We start from the raw sequence: 20,509 nt of genomic DNA, 5'->3' as shown, positions 1-20,509 counted from the left end.
CCTTTATGGACTTACAGCTGTGGAAAGTCGTGCTTGGTTGGCAGAAGATGTCAGGACTGGACTTGCCTGGTTGGCTGTGATAGGAAAAATGCTGCACTACTGTAATTTATGCTTCGTAAGTTCACCTGTAAAATCCAGTCTCGTTACTGAGCTTTACAGGGATGCCGGGAGTTACAAACGGCTGGTAACCATGAAGGAGCTTTGTAGGCTTAAGCTTCTGCGAATACTTGTAGAGCCGCTCAGCTACCTTGTCCTGGCGCTGACGGCAGTATCCTGTGCTGGTAAGCATCGTAAGCCCCTGGGTAACCCGAATCTTGCGTGGTTACATGATGTGGACATGGCTGGTAAGCTTTAGCAGGGAGGGAGAGAGGGAATAATTTCCCTCCTAAGAAACTTCAAGCAGAGACTCTTGAGGAAAGAATCTCGAGAAGGTGAGGTGGGCAGAACAGGCCTGTGAACTGGAATGTTTGTGGGGACTGTGGTGATAGAGGGTGACACTGGAGGTTCTGGGCAGGGCTGGCGTGACCACAACCAGACCAAGGAATCTGGCTTTCTGGACTGGGCTGAAGCCTGCCAGCAACAGATGAAGATGGGATTGGCCCTTTAAGTGGAGAATATGGCAGCAGTGTGAAGTGAGGGGGAGAATAGAAGCCAGAAGATCGTCTGGGTGCCAGTAGCACAGTGGTTACAGTTCCAGTGAACATCACGCTGGTGGGTTCGAACCCAGCCTGGACCAGCTAAACAATAATGACCACTGCAACAAAAAATAGCTGGGTGTTGGAGCAGGTGCCTGTAATCCCAGCTATTTGGGAGGCTGAGGCCAAGAGTTTGAGGTTGCTGTGAGCTGTGACGCTACAGCATTCTACCGAGGGCAACATAGTGAGACTATGTCTCAAAAAAAAAAAAAGAAGAAGAGGAAGCCAGGAGACCCCACAAACAGTTATTGCAGTAGGCCAGAGAATGACTCATTCACCCATCCACCTGATGAAAGGACACTCAGCATTTCCAGAATCAGGATTTCCAAGGTTTTTCTGGAGAGGGACTGATGCACTCCGTTTGCTAAAGAACCTTCAAGGGGACCTGGTGCCAGTTGCTCAGTGGTTAGGGCGCTGGCCACATATACTGAGGCTGGCAGGTTCGAACCTGGCCCAGGCTTGCCAAACAACAGTGACAACTACAACAACAAAAATAGCTGGTGGCTCGGTGCCTGTAGCTCAATGGCTAAGAACCTGGCCATATACACTGGGGCTGGCGGATTCGAATCCTGCCTGGGCCTGCCAAACAACAATGATGACAACTACAACAAATAAAATAGCCAGGTTTTGTGGGGGGAACCTACAGTCCCAGCTACTTGGGAGGCTGAAGCAAGAGAACCACTTAAGCCCAAGAGTTTGAGGTTGCTGTAAGCTGTGACACCATAGCACTCTACTGAAGTGTGAAGACTCTGTCTCAAAAAAACAAACAAAAAAAAAGAACCTTCAAGGGGGGTTCCTTCTGTTGCACACAGAAAGCCATTTACTGAGTCAATGAGGATTGTCAAGAAAGAAACACGGAGAACACAACCAGGAGGTGGGAGGTATGGTCTCTCTCAAATCTGCCTCCCCTATAAACAGGGTCAGGAGTTTTCTTTTCTTTTTCTTTTTTTTAAGACAGAGCCTCAAGCTGTCGCGGGTAGAATGCCGTGGCATCACAGCTCACAGCAACTTCCAACTCTTAGGCTTAAGCGATTCTCTTGCCTCAGCCTCCCAAGTAGCTGGGACTACAGGCACCTGCCACAATGCCCAGCCATTCTTTTGGTTGTAGTTGTCATTGTTTGGCAGGCCCGGGCTGGATACGAACCCACCAGCTCTGGTGTATGTGGCAGGCGCCTTAGCCACTTAAGCTACAGGCGCCAAGCCAGTCAGGAGTTTTCTTGAAGGTGAAATGGATAAAACATGAAGGGAGTGAACATCAATATATGTTTCAGGAGAGCACAGAGCACACAAGTGCGGTGAGAAATCATGTTACTACATACATCATATAATCAAAAATGACAGAAAAATCCCTCCCCAATGGACATTGTAGTAGTATACTGAACTAGAGGCACCATCTGTGGTGAGGTGTCTCTTATCTTGTCTTCGTTTCTGTTCAAGCGGGGGTGTAAGGCTTTATAACTATCTTTTGGTTGCAGGGAAATGCCACCATTTTGGGGGGACTAACTCAAAGAGAATGCATCAGTGCAAGAGAAAGTTACAAAGTTCTCAGTAATCTTTTTTTTTGGTAGAGACAGAGTCTCACTTTATGGCCCTCAGAGTGCCGTGGCCTCACACAGCTCACAGCAACCTCCAACTCCTGGGCTTAAGCAATTCTCTTGCCTCAGCCTCCCAAGTAGCTGGGGCTACAGGCGCCCGCCACAATGCCCAGCTATTTTTTGGTTGCAGTTTGGCCGGGGCTGGGTTTGAACTCGCCACCCTTGGTATATGGGGTCGGCGCCTTACCAACTGAGCCACAGGCGCCGCCCTGTTCTCAGTAATCTTGCTGGCCTGGGCACTTGAAACATAAGAGAACTATAAAAAGGTGTTTTTGCTTATGGAGCTGGTTACAAATTCCCTCTCCCTTAGCTCTGCAAGATCCACCACCATCTCCTTCCTCCAATTCTTTCCTTTCTTTCTTTCTTGTTTTAGAGACAGTCTTGCTGTGTCACCCAAGCTGGAGTACAATGGCATGGTCATAGCTCACTGCAACTTTGAACACCTGGGCTTAAGTGATCCACCTGCTTTGACCTCCAAAGTGCTAGGATTACAGGCATTGGACAAAGCAACCAGTGCCCTTCCATTCTTGCTCCTGTGTTTACCCCAATGGGGGGGGGGGGTGCAAAGTGTCATTCCCTACTCAGGGTCCCAGCCAGCCCTGAGAATTAAATTGACATAGGATAGATAAATAGGAGGAAAGCACATAAATTTATTTAATTCAAGTTTACATGGCACAGAAGCCTGTATAAGGAAATGAAAACCCAATCAAGGAGATACAGTGGGTTACTTACATATTGAATTGGACAAAAAATAGTTAAGTAGTGAAGAAATTGCTAAATTATGTGGGAGACTTAAAAGATAAGAATGGGTGCCAGCCCCATATACCGGAGGTGGTGGGTTCAAACCCAGCCCCAGCCAAAAACTGCAAAAAAAAAAAAAAAGATAAGAGTTATTTCAACATGGTGTATACAGAATTCTCTCATTTCCACTTCTCACACTTGAGGAGAGTTTTTTTCCCCCCAGGGGGTCACGGTGGCTCATGCCTGTAATCCTAGCCCTCTGAGAGGCCGAGGTAGGTGGATTGCTTGAGCACCTGAGCAATAGCAAGACCTCCTCTCTACTAAAAATAGGTAACTTAGCTGAGCATCATGAGGAGCACCTGTAGTCCCAGCTACTTGGGAAGCTAAGGCAGGAAAATTGCTTGAGTCCAGGAGTCTGAGGTTGCTGTGAGCTAGGCTGACACCACTGCACTCTATCTAGCCTGGGAGACAAAGTGAGACTGTCCCAAAAACAAACAAAAAAAAGGATGTAGCATTTCGCATATGGGAACTTCATCTCCTGCTTTTAAGAAACAGCATCAGGTCACAGTGGTCTTTCTGCACCTGCAGTTATTTATTTCTTTATTTATTTTTGTTTTGTTTTGTTTTTGAGACAAAGTCTCACTCTGTTGCCGATAGAGTACTGTGGCATCATGGCTCACGGAAACCTCAAACTTTTGGGCTCAAGCAATTTTCTTGCCTCAGCCTCCCAAGTAGCTGGGACTAAAGGTGCCTGCCACAACACAATACCTGGCTGTTATTAGAGACGGAGTCTTACTCTTGCTGGTCTCCAACTTACGAGCTTAAGGAATCTCCCTGCCTCAGCCTCCCAGAGAGCTAGGATTACAGGTGTTAGCCACCCGGCCTAGCACCCGCAGTTTTTTCAAGTGCCTTTTACTTAGTCAATATATCAACATTGTATGTGTTAACTCCTTCATTTTCTTCTCTGGAACTTCCTTAGAAATTTCACACCATAAAAGCTGGTTTAGGCCAGGTGCAGTGCCTCACACCAGTAACCCTAGCACTTTGGGAGACCAGGAGTTGAAGAACAGCCTGAGCAAGAGCAAGCCCCCACCTCTACAGAAAAATAGAAAAATTAGCTAGGTGTGATGGTGTGCAGGTACTGACCCAGCTACTCTGGAGGCTGAGGCAGAAGGATCTTGACCCAGGAATTCAAGGTTGCAGTGAGCTATGATCAGGCCACTGCACTTCAGCCTGGGCAACAGACAGTGAGACTCTGTCTAAAAATAAAAGAAAAAGCTGGTTTGATGGCTGTGTAGGGTAGAATCATGTTAGTAGCTGAGTCTGCAAAGGCAGAGAAGAACATCAATTGGAAGAAGCAGAAAAAATTCAATATCTCATTGAATTAGTCATGAAAATATTTCAATTAGGCAGTTGTGTCTCCTTTTAGGAGGCAGTGATGTAGGTGGGCTCTTATCTAAATTGGACCTCTCTGTGTTGAAAGCAAACAGGTACTTAATGGGAACGTTAAGAAAGAAGAAAAAGTTAATGGCTGGAGCAAATATAAACCACATTTTTTAGTTCAGAGGGAAGTAAGTTCAGAAGATCACTAGATGTTGGGTTTGAAACATTTTTAGTTGGAGTAGGGGGCGACAGTGACAATCTTGACGAATTCCTTGTTTGTACTTGGTATGTTCCTACTGATACCATTTCATGTCCTAGTGACATTTTCCAGTGGCCTGTAGGGTAATGGGCATGAAGGTTGTCAATATGTGATCTGTTGTGATTTCTCTGAAGTGTATGTCAGGTTGTCCAGCTCTAGCTTGTTAGGACTTCAGGAAAATGGTCATTTTAGATTTTCGTGACCCCAAGGGAGAAGGATGGGAGAAAAATTGGAAATGTTAATTATCGACGAAATGCACCAAATGGCAGGAGCCAGTTCACCAAGAAGAAAAAGCTTAAAGTCTGACATCCCATAATGGTGTGTTACGTAATAGCTTTTATTGAAACATAGAATGTTTTCCCTACAGTCATCTGCATTTTATCAAAGATAATCAAAATAAGACTAATCTGTTTGTAAAGTAAGTTTAGTTTCATTAAATATGGTCCAATTTTTTTGCATAAGTACAATGCGAATCATGATTAATCATACAGGGTTTTTTTTTTTTTTGAGACAGGGTATCACTGTTGCCCAGGCTAGAGTGCCATGGTGTCCTGGGACCCACCACCATGCTCAGCTAATTTTTCTTTCTTTTTTTTATTGTTGGGGATTCATTCAGGGTACAAGAAACCAGGTTACAGTGATTGCATTTGTTAGGTAAAGTGCCTCTTAGAATCGTGTCTTGCCCCCAAAAGGTGTGGCACACACCAAGACCCCACCCTCTCCCTCCTTCCCTCTCTCTTCTTTTCCCCACCCTTCTCTCCCTCTTTCTCTCTCTGCTCTCCCCTTAATTTTTCTATTTTTAATAGAGAAAGGGTCTAACTCTTGCTTTTAAAAAAAAATCATTTATTTAACAATGCTTCCTGTGTAAATCGTAAGTTTTACATTTCTCTTTTTAATAATATAAGGAAAGAGAATAAATTCTTTGGAGACATTCCAGTGGCCCATCTGGAGAATCCCAAAATTAATTCAATATCAAAAAGTTTTAATTGGCCAGCGTGATGGCTCATCCCTGTAACCCTGGCACTCTGGGAGGTTGAGGTGGGTGGATTGCTTGAACTCAGGAGTTCCAGACAAGGCTAAGCAAAAGTAAGACCTCATCTCTACTAAAAACAGAAAAAAATAGCCAGCGTGGTGGCGGGCGCCTATAGTCCCAGCTACTGGGAAGGCTGAGGCAAGTGGATTGCTAGAGCCCAAGAGTTTGAGGTTGCTGTGAACTGTGATGCCATGGCACTCTACCAGGGTAACAAAGTGAGACTCTGTCTCAAAAAAAATAAATAAATGGAGAGGAATCAGTTTTTTAAAGCAAAGACTTGATAAAAGTCATCATAAAGCACAAGAAACCATTTTGATAATACAAAAGTTTTGTTTCCTTTTTTTTTTTTTTTTTTTCGGAGACAGAGTCTCACTATTTTGCCCTCAGTAGAGTGCAGTAATGTCATAGCTCACAGCAACCTCAAGCTTTTGGGCTCAAGCAATCCTCTTGCCTCAGCCTTCCAACTAGCTGGGACTACAGGTGCCTGCCACAACGCCTGGCTATTTTTAGAGACGAGGTCTCACTCTGGCTCAGGCTGGTCTCGGACTTGTAAGCTCAGGTCAATCCATTCTCCTCGGCCTCCCAGAGTGCTAGGATTATAGGCATGAGCCACCACATCCTGCCAAAAGTTTTGTTTCTTAGATCATTTATAAAGTAAAGAAAAATTTTAGCCGGGCGTTCTGGCGGGTACCTGTAATCCCAGCTACTTGGGAAGCTGAGACAAGAGAATCACTTAAACCCAAGAGTTTGAGATTGCTGTCAGCTGTGATGGCACAGCACTCTACCGGGGCAACATAGTGAGACTCTCTCTCAAAAAAAAAAAAAAAAAGAAGAAGAAGAAAAAAAAGAAATTTTTTTCATAATATTTCTTATTATGAGAGCAGACCAATACTTTAAAAAAACTTTATCCTCTACTAACATAGCAGCTAAAAAAAAAAACATTGTCCTTTTATTAGGACCAACTTCTCGTTTGATAGTAGTTTACTCCTGATGTTAAGGCTCATTAAAAATCCCTTGTAATCCCACAGGATGGCACCTGCGGCTCAGTAGGGTGCCGGCCCCATGTACCGGAGAGGTGGCGGGTTCAAACCCGGCCTGGCCAAAAACTGCAAAAAAAAAAAAGCCCGTATAATGAATTTATTCAAGTTAGTCAGCTGGACCATAAAAGAGCTTGTCTTTTATTTTCTCTTTTTCCAACTTTTTATATCCACTCAGTTGTTTGGGTTATTTTTCTGTTTGTGTTTTGGTTTTTGAGACTTTGTCTCAACCAATCCTCTTGTTTCAGTCTCCTGAGTAGCCGGAACTATAGGTGCCCACAACCCCACCTGGCTATTTTTAGAGAAGGGGGGTCTCACTCTTTCTCAGGCTGGTCTTGAACTGCTGAGCTCAAACAATCCACCTGCCTCATCCTTACAGAGTTTTAAGACAACAGACTTGAGCCTTTGCAACCAGCCTATATCCACTTAGTTTTTATCTTTTATTCATTGATTTACTTTGAAACAACCTTTGACTCCAAACTAAAACACAATAACTCTTCCCTCCCCTTAACAGAAATGTCCTTCATCTATAGCTTTTTCCTTACCAGAAACATCCTATTTTCTTGTAAACTTTACATACAGAATTGTTTTCTCTTATTATCCTAATAGGTTAATTATATATTAATTACAATTCTTTATTGTTCATACCTTTAATTTCTAGTAAAATAGAGAATTAAGGATAAGCAGTTATCAACCATCATTTTATATATTAATGCCATTTCATAATTTCTGGAAATAATATGTCTTTTTTTAGTGAAAATTTTCTTTCTTTCTTAGAAAGAGTCTTACTTTGTAATTCTTGGTAGAGTGCTGTGGCATCATAACAGCAACCTCAAACTCTTCAGCTCAAGTGATCCTCTTGCCTCAGCCTCCTAAGTAGCTGGGACTACAGGGCCCACCATAACACCTGTCTATTTTTAGAGTCAGAGGCTAGCTCTTGCTCAGGCTGGTCTTGAACTCCTGAGCTCAGGAAATGCACCTGCCTTGGCCTCCCAGAGTGCTAGTGTATATATATGTGTGTATGTGTGTATATATATATATATATATATATATATGTTTTTGGTTTTTTTTTTTTGAGACAGAGTCTCACTGTATCACCCTCAGTAGAGTGCTGTGGCGTCACAGCTCACAGCAACCTCAAACTCTTGGGCTTAAGTGATCCTCTTGCCTCAGCTTTCCAAGTAGCTGGGACTATAGGTGCCTGCCACGACGCCCAGCTATTTTGGTTATGGTTGTTATTGTTGTTTGGTGGGTCCAGGCTGGATTCGAACCTGCCAACTCCAGTGTATGTGGCTAGCGCCTTAGCCACTTGAGCTACAGGCACTGAGCCCAGAACATGTTTCTTTTTTTCTTCCTTTTTTTTTTTTTTTTTTTTAAGAGAAGCAACGATTACTTTTATTTGCAGGTGCCAGAAAACTTTCATCTTATGAGCGTTGTTACATAAACCAGGTTACTGTACTCAGCCTTACTATGAAACTAATTTATGGCTTTCACATGAAAGCTATAACCCAGTTATAACCCAAGAATAGGGGGAAGGGGGAAAGGGAGGGAGGCGGGGGGAGGAGGGAGGGTGATTGGTGGGATTACACCTGCGGTGCATCTGACAAGGGTACATGTGAAACTTGTAAATGTAGAATGTAAATGTCTTAACACAATAACTAAGAAAATGCCAGGAAGGCTATGTTAACCAGTGTGAAGAAAATGTGTCAAACAGTCTATAAAACCAGTGTATTGTGCCCCATGATCGCATTAATGTACACGGCTATGATTTAATTAAAAAAAAAAGAAGAAGAAGAAGAAGCAACACCGGCTAAGTTAGCTTTAGAAACTAAAGGCCTTGAATAGTTGCAGGCTACAAATGTCTAAATTCTAGGAAGCATGGAGACCTGCTCTTGTGGTCTTCACTAGTTTCCCATCTTTGATTTGCAGGTTTTGGCCTTTTCAAAGCCATTTCTTCTGTTTCTGAAGTCTAGGATGGCCTGAGATTATTTCCTCGCTGGTGTTCATTAGGAATGGACCTTGCTGAACAATCGGTTCCTTTAATGGCTCCCCAGCAATTAACATGAAGTGGCTTCTTTTCTGATCTTTGTTCTCCACCTGAACTTTGTCACCTTCCCCAAGCACGGCCTTATGATGTGGTTCTATTTTCACTCGATGGTCACTGGGCCCAACGTATATGTTTCCAGAGTTCGTGTAAATAAAACTCGTCCAGCCTCTGGGAATAGGCTGAGTATGTTTCATGCCCTCGTCCCATTTAAAATCCAGATACAGAGTTGGCGTGCCGCTGTAAACTTTGGACTTTATCCCCAGAGCTTCTCCAGAGATGACCGCGATGGTTACACCATCTTTAGTGGGCTTTGGAATTTCTTTGTTTTTTAGCTCTTGGTACTGAGGCTCCATCATCTTTTCTGAGCTCCTCAGGTTAACCCATAATTTTAGGCCATGGGTGGGCTCCTCTGAGCAGGGCATGTCAGCATGCAGGATGCCCCAGCCTGCGGTCATCCACTGTAGATCTCCTGGGTCCATTTTACCAACGTGTCCACAGAAGTCTTCATGAGCCCTGCTGCCCCCATCCAGGAGGTAAGATACTGTGTCAAAACCTCCATGTGGGTGATCAGGAAACCCACCTGGTCTACCTCCTTTGAATTCATCAAACAGCAAAAATGGATCTAGATTTTTTTAACTCAGGTCTTCCAATGCTTCTGCGGACTCTGGCTCCAACCCCTTCAGATTGTTCCCGGCTGAGCACTGTAAGAGTAACCTTCTTGGAGGACCCCACGTCAAAGTCAACCATGAGATGGTTCAAGTGCTGAGGCTTTGGTTGCGGCGTTCGGAGCCTCCGCAGCGTCTGGCAGGGCACGCGGGAGTCGGCCTGAGCCCAGAACATGTTTCTTAATAGGCACCGATATCTTTTGTTCTTCCGTAAGAAGAAGCCAAAAGTAGATAAGCTCAAACTATGTTTGGCAATTAATGTTTCAGAATTACATGTTTCTGGAAATGATCTAGATATGCCATGAATAGCCATCATTTTGCTTAACTTAATATAAAGGTAAAGATGATTTTGGAAATTATTTTTAAGTAGATATATTTTGTAAAACAATCTTTTTTTTTTTTTTTTTTGAGACAGAGTCTCACTTTGTCACCCTTGGTAGAGTGCCATGGCATCATAACTCACAGCAACCTCAAATTCCTGAGCTTAAGCGATTCTCTTGCCTCAGCCTCCCAAGTAGCTGGGACTACAAGCCCCATCACAAGGCCCGGCTATTTTTAGAGATGAGGTCTCTCTGTGGCTCAGGCTCGTCTTGAACCTGTGAGCTCAAGCAATCCACCTGCCTCTGCCCAAGTGCTGGGATTACAGGCATGAGCCACTGCCCCCAGCTCTAAAACATAATCGTTATTGAAAAATTGATTTATAAATTTTCCCCCACTTTTATATGAGTTTACTTTGTTTAGCAACTATGTTTGATTGTGAAAACTTTATGAAACATTGAACAAAGTCATTATATTAAGTTATTCTTTTGCTGGCAGTTTTTGTAACATATATATTAGACAATTATCAAACATTATTGAAGTAAAGCACCTAAAAAGTTAAACATTCAGCTTTTTTCTTTGTTTGTGTGTCAGATGAGCAGATGTAGGGGTTTTTTTCATTAATTCTTCAGATACGTAACTTTTTTTTTGAGATAGAGTTTCACTCTGCCACCCTGGGTAGGGTGCCTTGGCATCATAGCTCACAGTAACCTCAAACTCTTGGGCTCAAGAGTGTTTTGCCCAGGAGTTCCACAAAGACCACACTGTCAAACAAGCTGAATTTACAGAAGAGTGCTTTTATTGAAGAGCTGGCCAGCCGGCGACTGCCTCAGTGTCCCACCGTGGGGTTTCTGAGAGCAGCTCCAAGTTGTCTGGGGTCCTAGCTTTTATAAGGCAAATTTTTTTTGGAAGCAAGAAAGCATTGTTACAGAAGCAAAAACAGCAGTTAAAGGAGGAATCATGAGGGTAGGGCAATTAGTTATTTTACACAATGCTATGATGAAGAGAGCGATTAGTAATTCTTTTCCTTACAAAATAGGTACAAATCACAATGTCCTAAGGGGAAGTGCAAGGAGGGCAACTTTTTTTTTTTTTGAGACAGAGTCTCACTATGTCGCCCTGGGTAGAGTGTTGTGGCATTACAGCTCACAGCAACTTCAAATACTTGGGCTTAAGCGATTCTCTTGCCTCAGCCTCCCAAGTAACTGGGACTACAGGTGCCTGCCACAACGCCCAGTTACAGGGAGGGGAACTTAAAAGAAACTTTAAGAGTCTAAGGGCATGGCTCAGCACCCCTAGCACACTGGTTATAGCGCCAGCCACATACACCAAGGCTGGTGGGTTCAAACAAAGCGTGGGCCAGCTAAACAACGATGACAACCACAATAAAAAATAGCCATGCATTGTGGTGGATGCCTGTAGTCCCAGCTACTTGGGAGGCTGAGACAAGAAAATCGCTTAAGCCCTAGAGTTTGAGGTTGATGTGAGCTGTGATGCCATAGCACTCTACCAAGGGCAACATAGTGAGACTCTGTCTCAAAAAAAAAAAAAAGAGTCTAAGGGCATGATCATAAAAGCTGTAATCACAAGGGTCGCAATCATGACCTCAATCAGTAACTTACACATCACTAGCAATTTTAGCTAAGAGCATTTTAAAGTTACACAGTGGTTGGGTAAACAAGAGGAACCAGTTTGGAAGGTAAAATGTAACAGAAAAGGGATAAGCAGCAAAATGGAGTCTGGCTTGCTTTCTTTTCACCCTAACAAAGAGATCCTTTTACCTCAGTTTCCCAAGTAGCTGGGACTACCGCCACCACACCCAGCTAGTTTTTCTATTAGTAGTGACGGGGTCTCACTTTTGCTCAGCCTGGTATGGAACTCCTAAGCTAAAGCAATCCACCTGCCTCACCATTCAGATACTTAATTTTTAAAGATACGATAAGATTTACACTTTCAAGATAAGTGAGAAAAGATATAGGGTTTTTTTTGTTTTTTTCAGACAGAGTCTCAAGCTGTCACCCTAGGTAGAGTGCTCTGGCATCACAGCTCACAGCAACCTCCAACACTTGGGCTCAAGTAATCCTGTTGCTCAGTTTTTCTATTTTTAGTAGAGTCAGGGTCACTTTTGTTCTGGCTGGTCTTGAACTCCTGAGCTCAAACAATCCACCTGCCTCCACTTCCCAGAGTGCTGGGATTACAGGCATGAGCCGCTAAGCCAGAGAAAGGATATGGGTTTTTTCCCAAGAAGGGGTAGTTTAGGGGCATATTCGTTTGTTACCATCAGAGATCTAGAGCAGTTTTTAAAAATTTTTTTCCCCTAAGTTAGGACAGTCCAATAAATTTTTCATTAGGTTCTTTAATATGGAAAGACCTGGCTGATTAATTTTGATTACCAAGCCCTGGGAAGTGGGAGTTGAAGGTACAGTAAAGCAAACCTGGCTGCAAATTCTGGAGTCAGCCTTTATTTTCTGTCTTTCAACAGTTATATAAGTAAATGTTTATTTTGTGCCTGGTGATCAGGCTGAGGAGTGATCTATAAATTTTGCAGGGAAAGGGAAGTTAAAGGAGGCAGATGGGTGTTTAAAGATATTTGGAGAAGCCAGGGGAATTTTAGGAGTAAAAGAAATTTGCTGAAGAGATAGGACCAGCTTTTGAGGTTGAGAAGTTTAAGTCAGGGGCCCAGAGATCCAAAAGATTTTCTGGGAGTTCAAGGGGCAGGGACTTGGAGGTAAAAGGTAGCACAGGAGGAGAATTTACAGAGGAATTTTAACTATTATCTTTAATCTTGCTAAAGGAGTCCCTATTGCTATTGCTGGGACATACTTTTGTGTCTTTTTTGGGGGGGGGAGACTGGGTCTCACTCTTGCTCAGACTGGCCCTGAACTCAACTGATCCTCCCACCTCAGCCTCCCACGGTGCTAGGATTACAGTCGTGAGCCACCATGCCTGGCCTGATAGGACAATTGTTTAGGGTTACAGCACTCTTAAAAAATACTTCTAGATAAGAAAGTCCAAATCTTCAAAGGTATACCTATTTTCATTGTGACTCAAAATCAATAAAACTTTTTTTTCTTCAAAATCAATAAGCCTTTTATAGCTCAACGATGACACAGAAAGTACATCCAAAGAAACTGGAAAAGATGTATGTAGTCCCCTTGGAGATGTGAAATCTGTCCCAAGATAGCCTGAGAAAGTAACGGCTCTCACTGTTAACCAGGCAAGGAAGGTGGAGACAATTAAAGTCCCCTGGGAGCTGGCAAGTGACAAGAGAGACTGTGTGTCTCTGATTCCTAGCAGCTGGCCAGTGGCATGATGCCGCAAGCCTGTCAACATGTGACTCCTGGCCGCAGAGACCAAAGCCAAGCTCTTGAGACCCAAAGCAAGCCGGAAGAAGAATCTTATGATTTTCCTCCTTAAACCACAAGAAAGACAGAGGCAAGGAAACCATGCACTATTACTGGGAGGCTGTGGATCACCAGCCAATGTGCGCCCAGAACCAAATTCGCAAGTGCGATATTAAGTAATTCAAACTTTAAGCTGTTGGAACTTCCAGTTATTCTGAGCCTTGAGAGGAATGTGGCTGTGTAGCTTGAGTCACAATGTATGCATCACGACTTCTGCTTTTTCTTATAAATGATTAGAAATGACAGAGTGGTGCCCGAGATAAGATCCCCTCAGAACATTACTTCTATGAATGGAATATTAAAGCAGTTTTTCTTAGAATGTAACAAATGTACAAATCAAATTGCTGTAACTTCTGGCCTTCTATGGAAACCATTGTAAACCTGCTAGAACTTTCCAAACTCCCACTTTGGATCACTATGCCATCTCTTTGGGGTCTATATGTATTTCTCAGGTGGTTACCTCAAACTTTGCACTTGAATACACTCTATACTTAATAATATTTTCTGAATCTCTTATTCAAAGTTGACATAAAAATCATAATTCAGGGGGGAGAGCAAGATGGCAGCCAAGTAACAGCATCCTTGCATTGGGCACGGTGAGACTGGGGAGAGAAGACTCCAGGGATCTCTGGCTGGTGGGATCTGCCCAGAAACATCCCTTTGGGGACACGGGCAGTCAGTGAGAGATTTCTGGACCCCATGAGGAGGACAAAAGCAGTGGAGAACTGTCAAGCAGTTGTGTGGGAGCATTGTGGGAGAACTGCCCCGGCAAGCTCTGCCCTTAGGGTCGCAGAGCAAGGATCTGCGGGAGACGTTGGGCAAATAATCTAGTGACTGAGAAGCCTAAAGGTGGGGACTGAGACACCTTACAGCCTTGGCCCTCAGGGGCATAGAGGTAGACCGGTTTTGGCACACTGCGTAAGTGGACAGCCACTTCAGGAGTGATTCCAGGAACAAGTGATTTCCTAGGAAAGCTTCTGCTTAGCCAAGGTTAGAAGTTTAAAGCACCTTTTAAGAGGGCTGAAGAGAGATTTAGTCTCTCCACCCTGTGGGGTTTGAGAAATCAGTAGAGGCCTCCAGTCTTCATCTCATTAGCATTGTGATTAGCATTGTGATTAACATCTCATACCCCAGGAGATCACCTGTTGCCCAGACAATATTCAGTAAGACATACATACTGCTTTGGTTTTGGTTTTGGTTTTGTTTTGTTTTAATTTTTTAATTTCAACATTTTTCCTCTAGATTTTTCTTTCTTTTTGTTCTTTATTTTTCTAGTTTAAATATAATTTTCCATTGTTGCCTTTTTTAACAATTAAAACTTCATTTTTGCTAGTGTTTCTACCCCTATTGTTTGGTTTTTTCCCCCCAATTTTATCCCATAACGTTTTCTGTTTGCTTGTTTTGGTTTGATTTATAGCGTTTCTGTCTTTCCTGTCTACTTGGTGGAGGTGGGGGTACTGTGTCCAAACAGTCTAGTTAAGAGCTGCTGACCTCACCCAAACCCAGCACCCCCAGAAGTAGGGGGTTTTTAAGGTTGGTTCAAAGGACCCAACTGTACACCTATATTGCTCCTGTCTCCCTCTTTCTGTGCCTCTCTTCTTTTTGTCAATATTCCCTTTTACTCACCCCCTTTCCTTTCTCTTTTTTATTTTTTTTCTTTTTTCTTTTTCTTTTTTCCCATCTTGCTCTTCAATCTTCTCATCCTTCTGGTCCTGTACCAAAAGGACTCATTGAAACCCTAGTCCAGAGGCATGGAAACTTAAAGAGCAAGAGGAAGTGAAAGGAAAATTAGGGCAAGGAAACAGTTAAAAGAAAACACTAATGAGGAAGAATCAGCAGAAAAATCCTGGCAACATGAAAAACCAGTCCGGAGCAACTCCTCCAAAGGACCGTGAGGTAGCTACTGCAGAGGATTCCACCTATAAAGAAATGTTAGAAATGACAGAAAGGGAATTTAGAATGTAGATGATGGAAAAAAATGAAGGAAATAATGGAAACAATGAAGGAAACTACTGATAAAGTGGAAAATAACCAAAAGGAAATCAAAAACAGAATCAAATAAGAGATAAACAATATGAAGAATATAGAAAGGATATAGCAGAGCTGAAGGAACTGAAGCAGTCAATTGGGGAACTTAAAGATGCAATGGAAAGTATCAGCAACAGGTTAGACCATGCAGAAGAAAGAATCTCAGAGGTAGAGGACAAAGCTCTAGAGATAACTCAGTTAGTTAAAGAGGCAGAAAAGAAGAGAGAGAAAGCAGAATGTTCACTGACAGAGTTATGGGACTTTGTGAAGGGTTCAAACATGCAAGTTATAGGTATCCCAGAAGGGGAAGATAATGCCCCAGGTGAATGGAAGCCATACTGGAGAATATTTATAAATGAAAATTTCCCAAATATCACCAAAGATTCTGACACACTCCTTTCAGAGGGATATCAGACCCTAGGTCGCCTCAACTCTAACAGAGCTTCTCCAAGATACGTTGTGATGAACCTGTCCAAAGTCAAGACAAAAGAAAAAATTCTGCAAGTGCCAGGAGTAAATGCCAGTTGAACTACAGGGACAAATCCATCAGGGTGATTGCAGACTTCTCTAATGAAACTTTTAAGCAAGAAGATAATGGTCATCTACCCTTAATCTACTTAAACAGAACAATTTCCAGCCCAGAATTCTATATCCTGCTAAGCTAAGCTTTAAAATAGACAGAGAGAGGGCAGCGCCTGTGGCTCAAGGAGTAGGGCACCGGTCCCATATGCCGGAGGTGGCGGGTTCAAACCCAGCCCTGGCCAAAAACCAAAAAAATAAATAAATAAAATAGACAGAGAAATCAAATCATTTACTGATATATAAACATTGAGGAAATTCGCCACAAGACCAGCACTACAGGAAATATTTCAACCTGTTCTACACACTGACCATCACAATGGATCAATAGCAAAGTAAGAACTCAGAATTAAAGAACAGAACCTAACTTCCACACTGATGCAAAAGATAAAACTAAGCAATGGGCTCTCACAAAATAAGATGAATAGAATACTACCACACTTATCAATTATCTCAATAAATGTTAATGGCCTGAATTCCCCACTGAAGAGACATAGATTGGCTAACTGGATTTAAAAAAAACACAAGCCATCCATTTGCTGTCTGCAAGAAACACACCTGCCTTCAAAAGACAAATTAAAACTCCGAGTTAAGGGTTGGAAGACAATTTTTCAGGCAAATGGAATTCAGAAGAAAAGAGGAGTTGCCAGGTATTTTCAGATACATGTGGATTTAAAGCAACTAAAGTCAAAAAAGACAAAGATGATCACTTTATATTGGTCAAGGGAAAAATACAACAAGATGTTTCAATTGTAAATATTTATGCACCCAACTTAAATGCTCCCAGATTCTTGAAACAGACCTTACTCAGTCTGAGCAATGTGATATCCTATAACACCATAATAACAGGGGACTTTAACACTCCTCTTACCAAGCTGGACAGATCCTCTAAATAGAAATTAAACAATCCCATTACTGGGCATCTACCCAGAAGGAAAAAATCCTTTTATTCTAAGGACACTTGCCCTAGACTGTTTATTGCAGCTCAATTTGCAATCGCCAAAATGTGGAAACAGCCTAAACGCCCACCAACCTGGAACGGATTAACAAGCTGTGACATATGTACACCATGGAATACATTCAGCCATTTAAAAAATAGAGACTTTACAGCCTTTGTATCAACCTGGATGGAAGTGGAATACATTATTCTTAGTAAAGCATCACAAGAATGTAGAAGCATGAATCCTATGTACTCAATTTGATATGAGGACAATTAATGACATGGTGGGGGTGGGGGAAGGGGAGAGCAGACAGAAAGAAGGAGGAAGGGGGTGGGGGAAAGGAAAAGCAGAGAGAGGGAAGGATGGAGGGGGTGGGGTCTTGGTGTGTGCCACACCTTTTGCAGGCAAGACATGATTGTAAGAGGGACTTAACCTAACAAATGCGATCAGTGTAACCTGGTTTCTTGTACCCTCAATGAATCCCCAACAATAAAAAAAATAATAATTCAAAGAAACAATTCTCACAAATGCTTTTCTCCTACACATCCAAATTTGGAAAGGAAAGAGCAGGGAAAAATCTACCCTCCTCTCTCAACCAGACAGAAATCCAGGAGAGCTAACTTTGGTAAGAATTCCTACCTTCTGGCTGGAAGTGATGGCTCATGCCTGTAATCTTAGCATTTTCAGAGGCTGAGACAGGATCACCACTTGAGGCCAGAAGTTTGAGACCGGCCTGGGCAACAAAGGAAAGCCCCATCTCTTAAAACCAAAACCAAAACAGAACACATTCTTCTTAGTAAACTATCACAAGAATGGAGAAGCAAGAATCCAATGTACTCAATTTAATATGAAGGCAGTAGACGATCTAATACATACTCACATAAGACAAAAACTCAAATCAATTCAAGGTGGGGTGTCGAAAAATGAGGGAGTGGGGAGGTGGGAGGGGAATGGAGGGGCCATGGTGTTTGGCACATCCCTTATAGGGGGATACAACTATAAGAGAGACTTCACCTAACAAGTGCAAACAGTGTAACCTAATTCTTTCACCCTCAATGAACCTGAACCAATTAATAAAAAAAAAGAAAAGAAAAACAAAACCCTTACAGATGCAAACTGCAGATTTTGTACCCTGCAGATAATTCACAAGGACTATTCAAATGATCGGAGTTTGAGTTATACTATCCCCCCTTCCCTGCATTCAGTGAGGTCAACTCTTCAGATCCCCATCCCTGTCTTGCTCTGGCAGAGCAGAAAAAGTATGGTCTAGGATTTAGAAAAGGCAGGCATCTAGCTGGGGCTTCTAGGGAGTGGTGTATGGAAACCCAGATGTGCGACTCTCTCCGGAAAGACCTGACCTAGTGGGTGCAAGAAACCAGGGTCAGCCTTTCACAGAAAGATTGATATGGGATGGAGACAGATGTGGCTGCCCTTGCCAGGGCTGGACAGCAAACAGAAGGAAGGCTTTGGAAGCCAATTCGGGGTGAAGTGTTATGGGGATATGTTTGGAAAGGTAATATGGGGCAAAATGCGGGTGAGCTTTGAATGGTGAAGCTGGGTTGGCTTTGGCCCCAAGGATAATAACAAGCTGAGGGAAAAGAGGACAAGCTGCAGGAGACTTACAAAACTGGAGAAAAAGATAAAAAGATAGCAAGGAGGACTGACTTGGGAGAAAGGCAGGATTTTTTTTTTTTTTTTTTTGAGACAGTCTCAAGGTGTCACCCTAGGTAGAATGCCGTGGCTCACAGCAACCTCAAACTCTTGGGCTTAAGTGATTCTCTTGCCTCAGCCTCCCAGGTAGCTGGGACTACAGGCACGCACCACAATGCCGGCTATTTTTTTTTTTTTTTTTTTGGTTGCAATTGTCATTGTTGCTTTAGCTGGCCCAGACTGGGTTTGAACTCACCAGCCTCGGCATATATGGCTGGCACCCTACCCACTGAGCCATGGGCACCACCGCAGGATTTCTTTTGATTCTATCTCTGCCCCCACCAGCAGCACCAAATGCCCTCAGAAGCTGAGTATGGCCTGGATGGACTAGCTGAAATGAACACTCCCATTCGAGTGATCTCATTTGGATGCTAATAGAAAAGGGAACTCCCGGAGGAGTTCAAGGACAGGGGGACATCTGTGGTCCATGTGGTATGCAGACTCGGTGATTAAGGGACATGGGGGGGGGGGCGTTGACCTGGGTCAGGCAATGGAGACTGGGCCAGTTTGGGAGCAGTCACCCAACCTCGAAGTCTGTCCTTGGCTCACCAGGCTCCATCTCTCAGCACTCAGCCCTTCCTGCCCCTGGAGCTTCATTAGCATATCATAATACAGTCCAGTGGGTTTAGTTTATTCATACAGTTGTGTAACTATCACGACTATCAAATTTCAAAACATTTTATCTCCTTCAAAAAAGACCCTATACCCGGGCGGCGCCTGTGGCTCAGTGAGTAGGGCGTCGGCCCCATATGCCGAGGGTGGCGGGTTCAAACCCAGCCCCGGCCAAACTGCAACAAAAAAATAGCCGGGCGTTGTGGCGGGCGCCTGTAGTCCCAGCTACTCGGGAGGCTGAGGCAAGAGAATCGCGTAAGCCCAAGAGTTAGAGGTTGCTGTGAGCCGTGTGACGCCACGGCGCTCTACCAAGGGCGGTACAGTGAGACTCTGTCTTTACAAAAAAAAAAAAAAAGACCCTATACCCTTTAGCAGTAACTCCCCATTCCACCCTCTCTCCATCCCCTAGAAACCACTAATATGTTCTTGGTCTCCATGGATTAACCTATTCTAGATGTTTCACATAAATAAAATCATACACTGTGTGGGCTTCTGCCACTAACTTCTATTTCTTAGCACAATGTTTTTAAGATTCATCCATGTTGGGCTGGTGCAGTGGCTCAGCCTGTAACCTCAGAACTCGGGGAGGCTGAGGCGGGTGTATCACTTGAGCTCAGAAGTTCAGACCAGCCTGAACAAGAGTGAGACCCAGTCTCTAAAAATAGCTGGGCGTTGTGTCGGACCCCTGTAGTCCCAGCTACTTGGGAGGCTGAGGCAAGGGGATCTCTCAAGCCCAAGAGTTTGAGGTTGCTGTGAGCTATGATGCAACAGCACTCTACTCAGGGAGACAGAGTGAGACTCTAAAACAATCTCAAAAAACAAAACAAAAAAAGATTCATATAGGTTGTATTACCACTTTATTCTTTTGTTTGTTTGTTTGTTTGTAGAGACAGAGTCTCACTTTATCACCCTCAGTAGAGTGCCATGGCATCACACTACTCACAGCAACCTCCAACTCCTGGGCTCAGGCAATTCTCTTGCATCAGCCTCCCGATTAGCTGGGACTACCCGCCACAACACCCAGCTATTTTTCTGTGCAGTTTGGCCAGGGCTGCGTTAAAACCCACCACCCTTGGTATATGGCGCTGGTTCCCCACCCACTGAGCCACAGGCGCTGCCCTGCTTTATTTATTTTTATAGACAAATAATATTCCATTGTATGACTAAATCACATTTATATATTCATCAATTGACAGACATTTATTTATTTGTTTGTTTGCTTGTTTTTTTTTCTTTTTTCTTTCTTTGCAGTTTTTGGCCGGGGCCAGGTTTGAACCCGTCACCTCCGGTATATGGGGCCGGGGCCTTACCCTTTGAGCCACAGGTGCCACCCTGTTTGCTTGTTTTTGAGACAATCTCAAGCTGTTGCCCTAGGTAGAGAGCCGTGGTGTCATAGCTCACAGCAACCTCCAACTCGGGCTCAAGTGATCCTCCTGCCTCAGTTTTTCTATTTTAGTGGAGA

At 43.4% G+C, this 20,509-nt stretch overlaps 1 pseudogene; it reads right to left on the bottom strand.

The window, feature by feature from the left end:
- Nucleotides 1-8,647: 8,647 nt before the first annotated feature.
- On the bottom strand, nucleotides 8,648-9,630 carry LOC128584430 (pirin-like; annotated as a pseudogene).
- Nucleotides 9,631-20,509: the final 10,879 nt, after the last annotated feature.

The sequence above is a fragment of the Nycticebus coucang genome, chromosome 4 (assembly GCF_027406575.1).
Source record: "Nycticebus coucang isolate mNycCou1 chromosome 4, mNycCou1.pri, whole genome shotgun sequence".
Classification (NCBI taxonomy): Eukaryota; Metazoa; Chordata; class Mammalia; order Primates; family Lorisidae; genus Nycticebus; species Nycticebus coucang.
The sequence above is the reverse complement of the archived record's forward strand: the minus strand, read 5'-3'. Positions and strand labels throughout refer to the sequence as shown.